This window comes from Mustela erminea, chromosome 4 (genome assembly GCF_009829155.1).
Source record: "Mustela erminea isolate mMusErm1 chromosome 4, mMusErm1.Pri, whole genome shotgun sequence".
Classification (NCBI taxonomy): Eukaryota; Metazoa; Chordata; class Mammalia; order Carnivora; family Mustelidae; genus Mustela; species Mustela erminea.
The window spans coordinates 124,548,236-124,565,107 of NC_045617.1; the positions used below are offsets into that span (position 1 = coordinate 124,548,236).

A 16,872-nucleotide genomic window follows, 5' to 3' on the forward strand; every position below is an offset into this window, starting at 1 on the left:
AGCACAGGATAAGCATGTAACACCTCAACATACCAGAGAGCAAGGGAGCATCATGAAGCTGTACTTTCAGGAGTCAGGAGCCCGTCTGAAGAGACTCCCAAGCCAAAAAGGACACAAATTGATTATTTAAAAAAACAGTAATAATAACTACTATACTGAGTTGAAACTCATAAAATGTGCTCAAACCAATAAAAAATTTTTAAATATTACTAATCACTTTTTCAAAATGTGAGAGAACCAACTCATTTTTAAAAATTATAAAAAAGGGAAATAATCAAGAATTTATCCTGCCTTTCCTGTAGGAACTACATTCTCAGAGTATATGAATAGCTGATGAAATTTTTTATTTAGTGTTTCAGCTAACAATCATAAATTTGTAATCCTTAAGGAAATAATAGGTCATTGCAACAATTCCCAAAAATGCTAAAAGCATCGGATGAAAAGTTTATGATAAACTTTTGTTATGATAAAAGTTATGATAAACTTTTAAGGAGTGGATCAAGCTGATAACACTTGAATCCAATTTTCAATCTTGTTCAATCACCAGCTACCTCCTGGTAACAGCAAACAAAATTAAAAAAAAAAAATCAAGCCTAAAACTGATAGAGCTATTTTATTAGTTATAAATTTATAGGAAGCACAAGGAACAGAGGAACATAGTAAATGACACAATGAGGAAGCAATCTGAAAAATCCAGAAAGTGAGAATACCTATAGAACAACCTGATTTATTCAACAAATAAACTGAAGAAAGGACACTGAAGGAAGAAAAGAAAAGAATTAATAAGAACCATATCAACCAAATGCAACATACAGAGTTGGCTGAATCCTGATTTGAACAAACTGTCTAAAAGGCTTTTATGATTTCTGAACATTGACTAGGTATTTGATGAAGCTGGGAAATTACTGTTTATTTTTTCCAGATCTAATGATGGTACAGTGATTTTGTTTTGGAGTTTTTGTTTTATTTTGTTTTTTAGGTCAGTCCTTATCTGATTTGTATATAGATGAAATGATCTAATGTCTGGGATTCACTTCAAAATAATATACCTTAGGGTAGTGGGGAATTGAGGGGTACTGATAAAACAAGATTGGCCATGAGCTCATAATTGTTGAAGCTGGCCAAAGGTCAATCAAGATATGTTTTACTACACTATCTTGATAGATGCCTGAAATGTATAAAATAAAGTTTAAAAAATGACTTATATTGTTTGTTTGCACACAAGTACTTTAGTTTCCCCTGACACCAAACAGCATAGTTTGCAGCTATCAATTTAATATATAACACAACAAATGCTTTAACAGATGAGGCATGTAATGAAGAAAGTATGTATGTCACAGGTCAACTCAAGGTTAATAAATATCACATCGAAAAATGCTTGGCAGACAAAATAATTATAACCAAATGTTCAAAGCATTGCACAAATGGCTTTATAGCACTGGCTCTAATATACTAAACTGCATACAAAAAAAGGAGAAAAATGTCTGCAAAAAAAGGTAAGGTGTAATAATGAAACTGTGATTTAAAAAAAAAAAAAGAGTGACAGGATTATCTTCCTTAGAAAATGTAAAACTGCTTTCCTCACAAGTAGATCAAATACAAGTTTACTAAAAGCTACTTCATAATATTTTTTAAATGGAATTAAGAAAAATAGTCCAAGAAATGAGGAAAACTAGCTTTTCAGAGGTCAGCAAAGGAAAAGATTATTGACTTAGACTTCTCTCTTCAAAGAGGAAGTTCACTCAATTAGCATTTGCTTTGATCAAAAGCAGAAGTATAACAAAGTGTCAAACCACTCCATGACTAGAAAGCAGGAAAGTTGTGGAAGATGGGTCATAAGAGAAACATAAGAGAACCACTAATGCTCCAAACTCAGAGAAAGGAACAGATATTTTAAAATGTCCAACAAACAGCAAAAGGAATATGATGTTCATAATGGTGCCCTTAAAATTCTGCAAGGCTCAAAGAATCTTCAGAATGATTTTAAAAAGGTAAAACTGAATTTAAAAGATTGTTGAACACTACACATCAAAAACTAATAATGTACTATATGGCTAATTAAACATAATAATAAAAATTTAAAAAACCAAAAAATAGTAACATTAAAAAAGCAAGTACATAAAACTGCTTTCCAGAGTAGGAATTGAGTCTCTTATACATGTTTAAAAAATAAGGGAAAAACAGTTATTTCAGTTCACTTACTTTGCCGTGTATCACTGCTCAGTTATGTGTATTCGAGACATTCCTGGAATTTTAAACTAAGGAAACAAATTATCACCTTAGAAATAGATTTTCCTGGGACTCTAAGAAACTATAAGTTGCCTAGTTGCTCCTGTATTGACAGTCAGTTGTTGCATGACTCTGCCGACTGTGAGGAAGGACCCACACTAATATTTTACAAGATGACACTCCATATTATTACAGACGTATTAAGTCTAATAGTTCTCTCCTCATACTTCAGTGTCCTAACAAACATCCGAATCAATATTACACAGTTTTTCTTTTCACTGAGCATATATTGTTTTCTATTGATATCCACTCTGTTTAATTTAAACTTAAAGTTTTTTTCCCTTAGCTTCATTTTGAATTTTTTGTTAAAGCACTTAAATACACTTTTATTGCAATGTCATTTCTGACTAGCTCTGCATGTCCACTCCATAATGCCACTTTGTATGGTGTAAGAGATTGGTCCAGTTTCATTCTTCTGCATGTGGCTGTTCAATTTTTCCTGCACCAGTTATTGAAGGACTGTTCTCCCCTCCCATTAGCTATTTTCTCTTGATTTGTCAGAGATTAGTTGACCATAAAGTTGACGGTCCATTTCTGGGGTCTATTCTGTTCCACTGATCTGTGTCTGTTTCTGTGCAGTACCATGCTGTCTTGATGCTTTGTAATATAGCTTGAAGTCAGGCAATGTGATGCTCCCAGATTTGTTTTTCTTTTTTAACATTCCCCTGGAGATTTTGGGCCCTTTTCTAGTTCCATACAAATTTTAGGATTGTTTGTTCCAACTCCATGAAAAATCTCAATGGTATTTTGACAGGGATTGCACTCAAAGTGTAGACTGCTCTGGGAAGCGGAGACATTTTAACAATGTTTATTCTTCCAATCCACGAGCATGGAATGTTTTTCCATCTCTCTGGGTCTTCCTCCATTTCTCTCATAAGTATTGTCGATGATTTCTAGAGTATAGAAATCACAAGAGTTTCTAGAGTATAGATCCCTTACCTCTTTGGTTAGGTTAATTCCTAGGTATTTTATGGTATTTGGTGCTATTGTAAAGGGAATTGCTTCCTTAATTTCTCTTTCTTCAGTTACATTGTTACTGTATAGAAATGCAACGGATTTCTGTGCATTGATTTTGTATCCTGCCACATTGCTGACCTGCCATATGTGTTCTAGTAATTTGCAGATGGAGTCTTTCAGGTTTTCCAGATAAACTAACATGTCATCTGCAAAGAGAGAGTTTGTCTTCTCAGTTCTTCCCCATTGAGAGTGATACTCGCTGTGGGATTTTCATAGGTGGCTTTTATGATATTGAGGTATGTTCCCTCTATCCCTATACTTGGAAAAGTTTTAATCAGAAGAGTTGCTGTATTTTGTCAAATGCTTTTCCTCCTTCAGTTGAGAGGATCATAGGGTTCTTGTCTCTTCTTTTGTTAACGTGATCAATCACTTTGGTTTGCAAATGTTGAGCCTTGTCTTCCAGGAATAAATCCCACCTGGCTGGGGTGAATAATCCTTTTAATGTACTGTTGGATCCTACTGGCTGGGAACTTGGTGAGTATTCTGACATCCCTGTTCATCAGGGATATTGGTCTGTAATTCTCCTTTGTCTGCTTTTGAGATCAGGGTAATGCCGGCCTCATAGAACATAGAAAGAGTTTGGAAGTTCTCCTCCCATTTCTATTTTTTGAAACAGCTTCAGTAGAATAGATATTATTTCCTCTTTAAATGCTTGGTAGAATTCCCCTGGGAAGCCATCTGGCCCTGGACTCTTGTTTTTTGGGAAGTTTTTGATTACTGCTTCAATTTTCTCACTGGTTATTGGTCTGTTCAGACAGTCTATTTCTTCATGTTTCAGGTTCATTGGCACGGTAAATGGTTCTCCATCCCCTCATTTTGAATCTGAATGTGTCTTTACGTTCAAAATTAATCTCTTATCAACAGCATATGGATGGGTCTTGCTTTCTAATCCAATCTGAGACTCCATGTCTTCTGATGGGAGCATTCAGCCCACTTATACTGATAGTAACTACTGAAAGATATAAATTTAGTGCCATCGTATTGCCTGTAAAGTCCCTGGTTCTATAGAATGTCTCTTATTTCTAGTCTACATTACTCTTGGAATCTCTCATCGGTTATAGAATCCCCCTGAATACTTCTTGCAGGTAGTCACATATTCTTTCAGTTTTTTCCTGTCCTGGAAGCTCTATATATCTCCATCCATTCTGAATGATTGCATTACTGGATAAAGTATTCATGGCTGCATGTTCTTCTCATTTAGTACTGTGAATACGTCTTGCTAGCTCTTTCTGGCTTGCCAGGTCTCGGTGGATAGGTCTGATGTTATTCTGATGTTCTTCCCTCCATAGGTAAGGAACTTCCTCTTCCCAGCTATTCTCAGGATAGATTCTTCAGCTGGAAGATTTACAAGCTTCACTATTATATGTTGGGGTGTTTATCTATTTTTATGGATAAACTGTGGGCTGTGGGCTCACATGTGCTCCCTCTTCTGCAGCTCCCAGGTCATGCTGGGTACTGGCCCAGTGTCCTTTCACTGTTTCATATCTCTTTTTTTAATATCTTATATATTAATATTATATCTATATATTATATATATTAGATATATCTTATGTATTTTTTATATCTTATTATTAAAAGAGATATTTTTATATCTCTTTTATATCTTTTTTATATCACTTTTTTTATACCTCTCACTGTTTTAGATCTCTTTTTTTATATCTCTGTTTTATATGTCTTTTATATCTTTATGTCCTCTCAAGCTGTTTTATATCTCCCTGGGATGTTAAACAGACCTTCTAGTCCTTTTCAGGGTGGCAAGAGAGTGGTTTCTATTGGCCCAGTTCACATTTTATGGTGACCAGAGCTGAAAGTCCCTTCTGGACTCACTGACCATAACCAGTCTTCCTGTTCCACCTGTTTGGGCACTCTATTGGTTGAGGCTCCCCCATTCTTTTGGAGTCTCCTGGAATCCTGAGATCATAATAATCCACCTAGAATTCTGCCCCATTCATCCCCTGTGCCCTAAGGGCACAGAATATCTAACTGGAGCAAATTTCTAAGGGTCCTGATTTTTCACTCCAGTGTTATATCACTTTCTGGTGGCTGGTTTATGGTGGCTCCCTCCTCTGTTTATCTTCCAATATTTTCTCTGAAGATTCAAGGTTCTGCACCTCCTGCCTTGCAAAACAAGTCATTTTTCTGCTTGTGGAGATCCAGATAAATCTTCTTATATCTCAGGTTGAATTCGGGTGTGCTCAGAATGGGTTGATAGATATCCAGCTAACTTCAAGGGACCAGATGAAACAAAGTCCCCTACTCTGCCACCATCTTGCCCACACATACTTACTTTTAAATTTAATTATTTTTTTCTAGAAAAAAACAGATACTATGCTGACCAAAATGTAAAATGCTTGTCTGAGAGTTCTCCCCAAGTTGTAAATATACTTACTATATTTAATAATGCTAACTTATCTACCCACAGTTCATTATAAATGAAATCTAGTTTATCCGTCCTCTAACCCCATGCAAGTTCACAGTCCACTTCACTCCAAGAGTTCTAATATAGCCTCTCTGTTTCATCTCCTAAACCATAACCATGCTATCTTGCTATTACCACATTAATAATTTCCCTTAAAATATCACTTTAAATACTTTACTTACTTCTTGAGAAACTTTCAGGGGTTTGGAATTTCCTACTATGCTAATTTTAACTTTCCATATCCTATTTGTTCCTCAAGACACCTACTATATGCCAAATCTGATCATCCCAGCTAAAAGTAGCAGGGTCTCACCCTGAAAGTCTTTGAGGTCACTCAGATCAACCAAGAGTCCCCAATAAACAGTATATGTATGTAGTTGTCTGCTCATCATTGATGTGAACACTGGCATTTATAGAAAATGTATTTCTTTTTTTTTTTAATATTTACCACATCTTTTTTTTTAAATTTTTTATTTTTTATAAACATATATTTTTATCCCTAGGGGTACAGGTCTGTGAATCGCCAGGTTTACACACTTCACAGCATTCACCAAAGCACATACCCTCCCCAATGTCCATAACCCCACCCCCCTTCTCCCGACCCCCCTCCCCCCAGCAACCCTCAGTTTGTTTTGTGAGATTAAGAGTCACTTATGGACAGAATGGGAGAAGATATTTGCAAACGACATATCAGATAAAGGACTAGTGTCCAGAATCTATAAAGAACTTAGCAAACTCAACACCCAAAGAACAAATAATCCAATCAAGAAATGGGCAGAGGACATGAACAGACATTTCTGCAAAGAAGACATCCAGATGGCCAACAGACACATGAAAAAGTGCTCCATATCACTCGGCATCAGGGAAATACAAATCAAAACCACAATGGGAGAAAATGTACTTCTTACAAAGCTAATCACTTTTAGAAATTCTAACTACAACTGCTACATATTTGATTTTAATTCTAATTCCTCAGCTATACAGAACTTTTTTTTTTAAATCAATTTGAAGAGGAAAAATAAAATAAGATGAAATCAGAGAGGGAGATAAACCATAAAAGAGTCTTAATCACAGGAAGAAAACTGAAGGCTGCTGGAGGTGAGTGGGGTAGGAGAATACGGTAACTGAGTGATGGGCATTAAGGAGGCCATGTGATGTAATGAGCACTGGGTATAAGACTTATGAATGACTGAACTCTTCCTCTGAAACTAATAATGCACTATATGTTAACTGAGTTTAAATTTCATATCCATTAAAAATGGATAAATAAATATTTGGGGAAAAAAAAGAAGGATGGAGTTAAAGAAAATAGTATCTTTTATCCATTTTGAAAGACAGAGTAACAGAGAGAGAAAGAGAGTGAGTGGGGATAATGGTAGAAGGACAGAATCCTCAAGCAGAGTCCCCACTGACTATGGAGCCCCACACAGTGCTTGAGCTCATGACCCATTAGACTGAGCCACTCAGGAGCCCCTATCACTGGCCTTCTAACATCTATTCTTTAGAAATGCTAAACTGGCCCCAACTTTGAATTATTAAAGTTAAAAATGCAAAAAGTAACCTAACTATGCAGTGGCTTTTACAGAGTTCAGACAGTAAAAATGTCTGAAAGATAAATTCTGAAACATAGAGACCTTAAAATAAAATTCTTCAATAGACTAACCACAGACTTAAGAAAAGCTATGCATTTGTCTTTGTCTCCAAGGTGGTATGGCACAGGAAGACCTTGAACTCACTTCCTTACTTGGACACACTGAATCCTTCTAAAGAATAACTGAGGGCTGACTAAAAAGCTTTTGCACAACAAAGGACAGAAGAACCACATATGGTAGGATAAATGAAAACATGGTAACTACAGGAAACCCACCCCCAACACTGTGAAATGCACTGCAGAGGGAGAGCACTAAGGGATCCCTGGAGAGATCTGTCCAACTTGGGACACCACAAAACAACAATGATTTGACAGGAAACTAGACTATTAAATGAAAGAAACCCATTTCTAACCCTAGAGAGCCCATGAAACTATAGGAAACTACTAGTAAACTCTCTCCAGGGTTGGCGGTGCTGGTGAGAAACATTACTCATGTTCTCCCTCTACCTTAATAACACAGGCAAGAGCAGGGTTCAGGTGCTCTAGCTGGCCTGCCACCTCAACAAGTCTTGGGCTCTCAGCCCATACCATCTCCAACTATTCTCCCAAGCAGCCTCTCCATCTATCCCCACCCCTGCTCCAGCTGTCTTGCCAAGGAGGTCTCTGCTGCCCACAAAATCTCCAGCCATTTCTGGGGTGCCCCCACTGCAGAGTGCCACAGGTATTGGCAGCCCTCATCAACTTCAGCTTCAGCCATCCCACCAGGGTGTCTCTTGCATGAAGCACCCTGAATTGTTCTGCCCCAGCTCCAGCAATCTCATACTAAGGAAGCCTTGGCACAGAACACACCTGGGATCACCCTGATCATGCCCCATTAGAGTTCCAGTCAGCTAAGCTGCTGGGCATACCTTGTCTATACAGGGAACATTCTTACACTAGGATATTCCTTCAAGACTGAGTGAGGTAGCAGCTTTACCTAATTCATAGAAAAACACACAGAAAGTAAAACAAAATGAGACAGAGGAATATGCTCCAAATGAAAGAATGAGGCAAAACTTCAGAAAAATAATGAAATGAAATAGAAATAAGCAATGGACCTGATAAAGAGTTCAATGTAATAGTCATAAAGAGCCTCACTGAACTTGAGAGAAAACTGGATAAACTCAGGGAGAACTTCAACAAAGAGATGGGAAGTATAAAAATGAACCACTCAGAACTAAAGAATACAGTAACTGAGATTAAAAATAGAATCAACAGTAGACTAGACCATGCATAAAGAAGGATCAGCAATCTGGAAGACAGGGTAATGGAATGAACTAAAGCTGAACAGCTAAAAGAAACAGAATAATAAAAAAAAAAACTTGATTAAGGGCCCTCTAAAACATTATACCACGTATAGTATCATTTACATTATAGTGGTTTCAAGAAGAAGAGAGGAGACAGAAAACGTATTTGAAGAAATAATACCTGAAAATTTCCCTAACCTGGGGAAAGCAGACATCCCAGCCCTGGAAGCACAGAGTCCCCAAACAAGATGAAGGAGAGCCACACCAAGGAGATCCACACCAAGTTATATAATAGTTAAAATGTTGAAAATTAAAGATAAAGAATCTTAAAAACAGCATAAGAAAAGCAAACAGTTGCATACAAGGATACCCAATAATGCTATCAGCGGATTTTTTTTAGCAGAAACTGAAGACCAGAAGAGAGTATAACCAAGAATATTCTAGAGAGCAAAATTATCATCCAAGAATAAAGGAGAGAGCAACAGTTTCCCAGACAAACAAAAGTTAAAGAAGTTCCTCACCATTAAACTGGACTTACAAGAAATGGTAAAGGGCATTCTTTAAGCAGAAAAGGACATAACTGGAAGATTATGAAAGAAAGTAATTTTACTGGCAAAAGTAAACATACACAGTTAAGGTAGTAGCTCAATTACTTATAAAGAAGTAGCAAAATCAATTATATCTAAAAAATAAGCCAAGGGATTCACAAAATAAAAAGATGTAAAATAGGATATCATATACATAAAATGTAGAGGTGAAGAGTAAAAATATAGCGCTTTTAGAATATATTTGTACTCAAGTGACCATCAACTTAATATATAGTGCTATACACTTAAAATGTGGTATCTGAAAAATAGTGTTATATATGAAGTTTATGATAACCACAAACCAAAACCATGTGATACAAAAGGAGAGAGAGAGAAAAAAAAGTCACTATAACACTACAGAAAGCCATCAATCACAAGAGAAGAGAAGAGGAGAAGAAAGGAACAGAGAACTACAAAAACAACCAGAAAACAATGATCAAAATGGTAATAAGTACATTCCTATCATTATCTTAAGTGTAAATGGTCTAAAAAACTTAAAAAAGATGGTGGAGGAGGAGGATCTTGGGCTCACCTCATTCCACAGATATAACTAGATAACACACACATCAGTATAAATAAATAAGAAAATGACCCACAGACTGTCATAACAGACTCTCCACAGGTAAATGTAGAGAAAAGGCCACATTTAAAAGGGTAGTACGGGCAGAAATGGGATCAGGAGGTATACAAACCAATGGGAGGGTCCACAGGAAGAAGCAATGTTGTGGAGCATGGACAGGGGTAAAGAGTGGATGCCATGCTGGGCTCTTTAGGCATAGAGGGCATGCACTGGGAAGGGGAAATCCCTGTTTAAAAAAAAGCACCTGTCTTCTGGAGTTTTTACCATCAGTGAGACTTAACATCTCAAACTTTAAAACCCAGCTGGCTCGGCACTGGGAGAACTGGGAGGGAGAGAGGAAACTGAATCCCTACCCTTAAAGAGATAGTATAACAAACAGCACTGCTGAGATACAGCCTAGAAGCAGCAGTTGAAAAATACCTACGATATATGGGAAGGAGATTTATTTAATGATCTTAGAGACTATGCTGGATGAGCAGGGATCTTTGGAAGACTTCTTTAACCATGAAAGAGCTGGCAATACCATTTCCCTCCCCATGTCCCAGCCTAAATACACAGACACCTGTAGAAGCAGCATAGTGCCAACACTCTCCACCTATCCTGGTAACAGCATACCAGGCATTCTCCTCCTAACCAGCAGGCCTTGGTAATTTTTCCAAGCGGCTACAGATCCCTTCATGCAAGGACCAGTGAGACAGAAAATTAACAAGGAAACAGTCACTTTGAAAGACACATTGAACCAGATGGAGCTAACAGATATATTCAGAACATTCCATCCTAAAATAGTAGAATATAAATTCTTTTCAAGTGCTCATGGAACATCCTCCAGAAAAGATCATATATTAGGGCACAAAACAAATCTCAATAAATTTGAAATGACTGAAGTCATACCGTGCATCTTTTCTGACAATGCTATGAAACTAGAAATCAACCACATGAAAAAAATCTAGATAGAACATAAACACATGGAGGTTAAATAACATGTGACTAAACAATGAATGGGTCAACCAAGAATTCAAAAAGGAAATAAAAAAACTTATGGAGACAAATGAAAACGAAAACTTAACAGTCTAAAAACTTTAGGATATTGTAAAAGCTGTTCTAAAAGGGAAGTTTATAGCAAGACCTACCTCAAAATCAAGAAAAACCTCAAAATAAACCACCTAAAATTATACCTAAAGAAGGTAGAACAAGCAAAACCCAAACCAGCAGAAAGAAAGAGATAAAGAAGATCAGATACATATGAAATAGAAAATAAAAACACAACAGAACAGATCAATGAAACAAGGAGCTGGTTCTTTGAAATGATTATGAAAACTGATAATCCTTTAGCCAGACTCATAAAAAGAGACAGAGAGAGAGATGGAGAGGGAGAGAGAGGATTCAAATAAACAATATCAGAAATGAAAGAGCAGAAATAACAACCAACACCACAGAAATACAAAGGATTATAAGAGAATACAAAATTATATGCCAACAAATTGGGCAGTCTAGAAGAAATGGATAAATCCCTAGAAATGGTGTAACCTCCTAAAACAGAACTAGGAAGAAACAGAAAATTTGAACAGACCAGTTAACAGCAAACAAATTGAATCAGTAATCAAAAAATTCCCAAAAAACAAAAATCCAGGATCAGATGGATTCACAGATGAATTCTACAAAACCTTTAAAGAATAGTTAATATCTACTCTTCTCAAATTATTCCAAAAACAGAAGAGGAGGAAGGCTTCCAAATTCATTTTATAAGGCCAGCATTACTCTGATATCAAAACTAGATAAAGATATTACAAAAAGGAGAACTATAGGCCAGTATCTTTGATGAACATAGATGCAAAATTCCTCAACAAAATGCTAGCAAACTGAATACAACAATATATTAAAAAAAAATCATTCACCACGATCAAGTGGGATTTTTTCTTGGAATGCAAGGGGTTCAATGTTCTTAAATCAGTGTGACACCTTATCAACGAGAAAGTATAAAAGTCATATGATCATTTTAGTAGATGCAGAAAAAGCATTTGACAGTGTATAATATCCCTTCATGATAAAAACCCTCAACAGACTAGTTTAGAGGGAACATACCTCAATATAATAAAGACCATGTATAACAAATGCACAGCTAAGATTATATTCAATGGTGGAAAACGAAGCTTTTCCATTAAGGTTGAGAACAAGATAAGGGTATCTATTCTTACCTCTAAAAGCCCTAGCCATAGCAATTAGAAATTGAAAGGAAGTAAAAATCACCCAAATTGGTCAGAATGGAGAAAGACTTTCACTATCTGCAGATGATGTGATACTATACATAGAAAATCCAAAAAACACTACCAAAAGAAGTTGCTGTGGCCTATTTCAGTGAGGTGAACTTATATTCTCCTCTAGGATTTTGATAGATTCCTGCCTCACGTTGAGGTCTTTTATCCATTTCAAGTTTATCTTTGTGTATGGTGTAAGAGGTCAAGTTTCATTCTTCTATACATAGCTGTCCAATTTTCCAGCACCATTTATTAAAGAGACTGTCTTTTTTCCCACTGGGTATTTTTTTCTTGCTTTGTTGAAGATTATTTGACCATAGAGTTGAGGGTCCATATCTGGGCTCTCTGCTCTGTTCCACTGGTCTATGTGTCTGTTTTTTGTGCCAGGACCATGCTGTCTTGGTGATCACAGCTTTGTAATAAAGCTTGAAATCAGGCAATGTGATGCCCCCAGTTTTGTTTTTCTTTTTCAACATTTCCTTAGCAATTCGGGGTCTTTTCTGGTTCCATACAAATTTTAGGACTGTTTGTTCCAGCACTTTGAAAAATGCCGGTGGAATTTTGATCGGGATGGCATTGAAAGTATAGATTGCTCTAGGCAGTACAGATGTTTTAACAATGTTTATTCCATGAGCATGGAATGCTCTTCCATCTTTTCGTGTCTTCTTCAATTTCTTTCATGAGTGTTCTGTAGTTTCTCAAGTACAGATCCTTAACCTACCCTAAAGATACAGATATAGTGATAAGAAGGGCCTTATGTACCTCAATGTTCTTAATAGCAATGGCTAAAATCACCAAACTGTGGAAAGGGCCAAGATGCCCTTCAACAGAAGAACAGATAAAGATATGGTCCAAATATACAAGGGAATATTATGCCTCCATTAGAAAGGATGAATACCCAACTTTTGTATCAACATGGACAGGAGTGGAGGAGATTATGCTGAGTGAAATAAGTTAAGCAGAGAGAGTCAATTATTATATGGTTTCACTTAATTGTGGAGCTTAAGGAATAAGATGGAGGACATTAGGAGAAGGAAGGGAAAAGTGAATTGGGGGAAATCGGAGGGGGAGACGAACCATGGGAGACTCTGAAAAACAAACTGAGGGTTTCGGAGGGGAAGTGGGTGGAGGCTTAGGTGAGCCTGGTGAAGGGTATTAAGGAGGGCATGTATTGCATGGAGCACTGAGAGTGGTGCATAAACAATGAATCTTGGAACGCTGAAAAGAAAAAAAAAAAAAAAAACTACCAAAAAACTACCAGAACTGAGAAAGGAATTCAGACTATCTATATGCAGCCTACAAGAAACTCAGTTCAGACCTAAGAACACATAGCGATTGAAAGTAAAGGGATGGCAAAAGATATTCCATGCAAATGGTAGCCAATTTAAAAGGAAAAAAAAGCTGAGGTAGCAATACTTACATCAGACAAAAAAGACTGGACAGAAAGGAGAATAGGAGATAAACAACATGCTACTAAAAAACCATGGGTCAGTGAATAAATCAAAGAGAAAAATTTAAAAAAAACCTAAAGATAAATGAAAACATAATGGCTCAAAATCTTTGGGACACATCAAAACTAGTTCTAAGAAGGAAGTTGATAACAATCAAGAAACAAAAATTTCAGATAAACAATGTAACCTCACAACTACAGGAATTACAAAACAAAAGAGTAAATAAAGCTTAATTTTAGTAGAAAAGTGATAATATAAGATCAGAGTGGAAAATACGAAATGAAGACTAAAAAAATAAAAAAAAGCAAACAATAGAAAAGATCAATGAAACTAAGAGCAGTTTCTTTAAAAAGATGAACAACATGGAGAACCCCTAACAGACTCATCAAGAAAACAAAGAGAGAGGACTCAAATAAATGAATCAGAAATAAAAGATGAGAAGTTAAAACTGACACACAGAAATACACAGGATTGTAAGAAACTACCACAAAAAATTCCATGTGAAATAACGGGACAATCTACAAGAAAGATTTCCTAGAAACATACAATCTTCCAAGACAGAATGAGGAAGAAATAAATAATTTGAATGGAATGATTACTTATAGTGCAACTGAACCAGTGACCCAAAAACTCTCAACAAGCAAAAGTTGAGGACTAGACAGTGTCACAGTTGAATTCTACCAAATTTTGGAAGAATTACTATCTACTCAAACTATTTCCCCCCAAAAAATGATGAAGAAGGAATTCTTCCAAATTCATTCTAGAGACCAGTAAGAGACTACTAAACAAAAATTATAATATTACAAAAATACCAATACTACTGATGAACCACAGATGAAAAAAATCCTCAACAAAGTACCAGCAAACTGAATTCAACAGCACATATAAAGGATCATTTGCCACAATCATGAGGAATTTATTCCAGGGATGCAATGATGATTCAATATATGCAAATCAATGTGATACACCACATTAACCAAGTGAAAAATAAAAATCATACGATCATTGCAATAGATCCAACTGACAAAATTCAATACCCATTCATGATAAAAATTCAACAAAGTGGGTTTAGAAGGAATGTATCTCAACACCAAAAGGCCATGTATTAAAAAAACCCATTATTATGATCACACTCATAATAAAAAGCTGAAAATTTTTCCTTTAAAATAAGAAATTACACAAGGATATCTACTCTCACCACCTTTACTCAACATAGAACTGGAAGTCCTAGCCACAGCAATCACAAGAAAAAAAAAGACATCCAAGTTTTGTTAAGGAAAAAGTAAACTGTCACTATTTGCAGATGACATGATACTAAACATAGAAAACCCTCAAGACTCCACATACACACAAAAATATTAGATGAATTCAGTGAAGTTGCAGAACACAAAATTAATGTACAGAAATCTGTTGCACTTCTATACACTAATAAAGTGGCAAAATTTTTTTAAAAATCCCATTTATAATTGCACAAAAAATAATAAAATACATAGCAATAAACCTAACCAGTGTACTCTGAAAACTATAAAACACTGATGAAAGAAACTGAAGCTGACACAAACAAATGGAATAGCTCATTGATTAGAAGAGTTAAAATGTCCACATTACTCAAAGAAAGCTATAGATTCTGGGTAATCCCTATCAAAATTTCAATGGCATTTTTCACAGAATTAGAACAAATAATCCTAAAATTTGTATGGAACCACAAAAGACCCCAAATAGCCAAAGCAATCTTGAGAAAGAAGAACAAGCTATAGGTATCACAACCCCAGATTTCAAGACATATTATAAAACTACAATAATCAAAATAATATGGTCCTTACACAGAAACAGACACAAAGATCGAGGGAACAGAATTGAGAGCCCGGAAATATACCCATACTTATGGTCTCTTAATTATCACAAAGGAGGCAAAAATACATAATGCAAAAAATAAAAAATAAAAAAAGGAAAAAACCAGTCTCTTCAATAAACCCTCTTAGGAAAACTGGATAATCACATGAACAAGAATGAAACTGGATCACTCCCATCTACTACACACAAAATAAACTCAAAATGGATTAAAGATCGGGGCACCTAGGTGGCTCAGCATCTGAATCTTGATTTTAGCTTAGGTCATGATCTCAGGGTCATGGGACTGAATCCCATGTCAGGTTCCGTACTCAGTGGAGAGTCTGCTTGAGATTCTCTCCCTCTCCTTCTGCCCCCCTCCACTTGCGCATGCTCTTTCTCTCCCTTCGTCTCTCTCTCTCAAATAAATCAATCTTTTAAAAAATGGATAAAAGACCCAAATGTGAGACTTGAACCATGCAACTCCTAACAGAAAACATAGGCAGAGGGCGCCTGGGTGGCTCAATTGGTTAAATATCTGCTTTAGGCTCAGGTCATGATCCCAGGACATGAGATTGAGCCCCACGTCAGGCTCCCTGCTCAGTGGGGGATGATTCTCTCTCTGCCCCCATACTCAGGCTCTCTCTTTCTCAAATAAATAAATAAACTCTTAAAAAAAAAAAAAAAGCATAAGCAGTATCCTCTTAGACATCAGCCTTAGCAGAATTTTTCTGCATCTATCTCCTCAAGGAAGGGTACCAAAACCAAAAATAAACAACTGGGACTATATCAAACTAAAAAGTTTTTGGAAACCATCAACAAAACAAAAAGGCAACTAACTTACTGAAGGTAAGAAGATACTTGCAAATGGTAACATCCACTATAGGGTTGTATCCAAACTATATAAAGAACTTGTACAACTCAACCACCAAACAAACAAACAAACAACAAAACCCACAAATAATCCAATTAAAAGGGCAGAGGACCTCAATAGACATTCCTTCTAAGATGCCACAGAGATGGCCAAGACATATATGAAAAGACGTTCAATATCACTTATCATCAGGGAAATGCAAATCAGAACCACAATGAAATATCACCTCACACGTAAGAATGGCTAGTTCAAAAATACAAGAAATAACAAATGCTGGTGAGGATGTGGAGAAAGGGAACATTTGTGTACTATCAGCTGAAATGTAAATTGGTACAGCCACTAGAAAAAAAATATGAAGATTCCTCAAAAAATTAAACATAAATACCATATGACCCAGTAATTCCATTTCTGGGTATTCACCTGAAGAAAACAAAAACACTGAACATGAAACAAAAACATGGAAAAATATATGCACCTCTATGTTAACTGCAGCATTATTTACAATAGCCAAGGTATGGAAGCATCCCAAGTGTCCATCAAAATATGAATGGATAAAGAAGATACAGCACATATATACATGGAATTATTACTCAGACACAGAAAGAAAAAGATCTTGCCATTTGCAGCAACATGGACAAACTTAGAAGGTATTATGCTAAGTGAAATAGATCAGATAGAAAAAGCAAATATATT

The 16,872-nt window shown here is 36.1% G+C and overlaps 1 protein-coding gene across 8 annotated transcripts in view; it reads right to left on the reverse strand.

Moving 5' to 3' along the window:
* EXOC2 (exocyst complex component 2) overlaps positions 1–16,872 on the reverse strand; it is a 276,866-nt gene that overhangs the window by 45,096 nt on the left and 214,898 nt on the right. The window contains exon 25 of one of the 8 annotated variants that reach the window (XM_032340938.1): positions 4,980–4,989. The exons of the other annotated variants lie outside the window; for them this stretch is intronic. The gene's annotated coding sequence lies outside the window, so the exon portion shown is untranslated. Of the gene's footprint in view, positions 1–4,979; positions 4,990–16,872 lie in introns of those variants that run through there. 8 annotated transcript variants of the gene reach the window in all.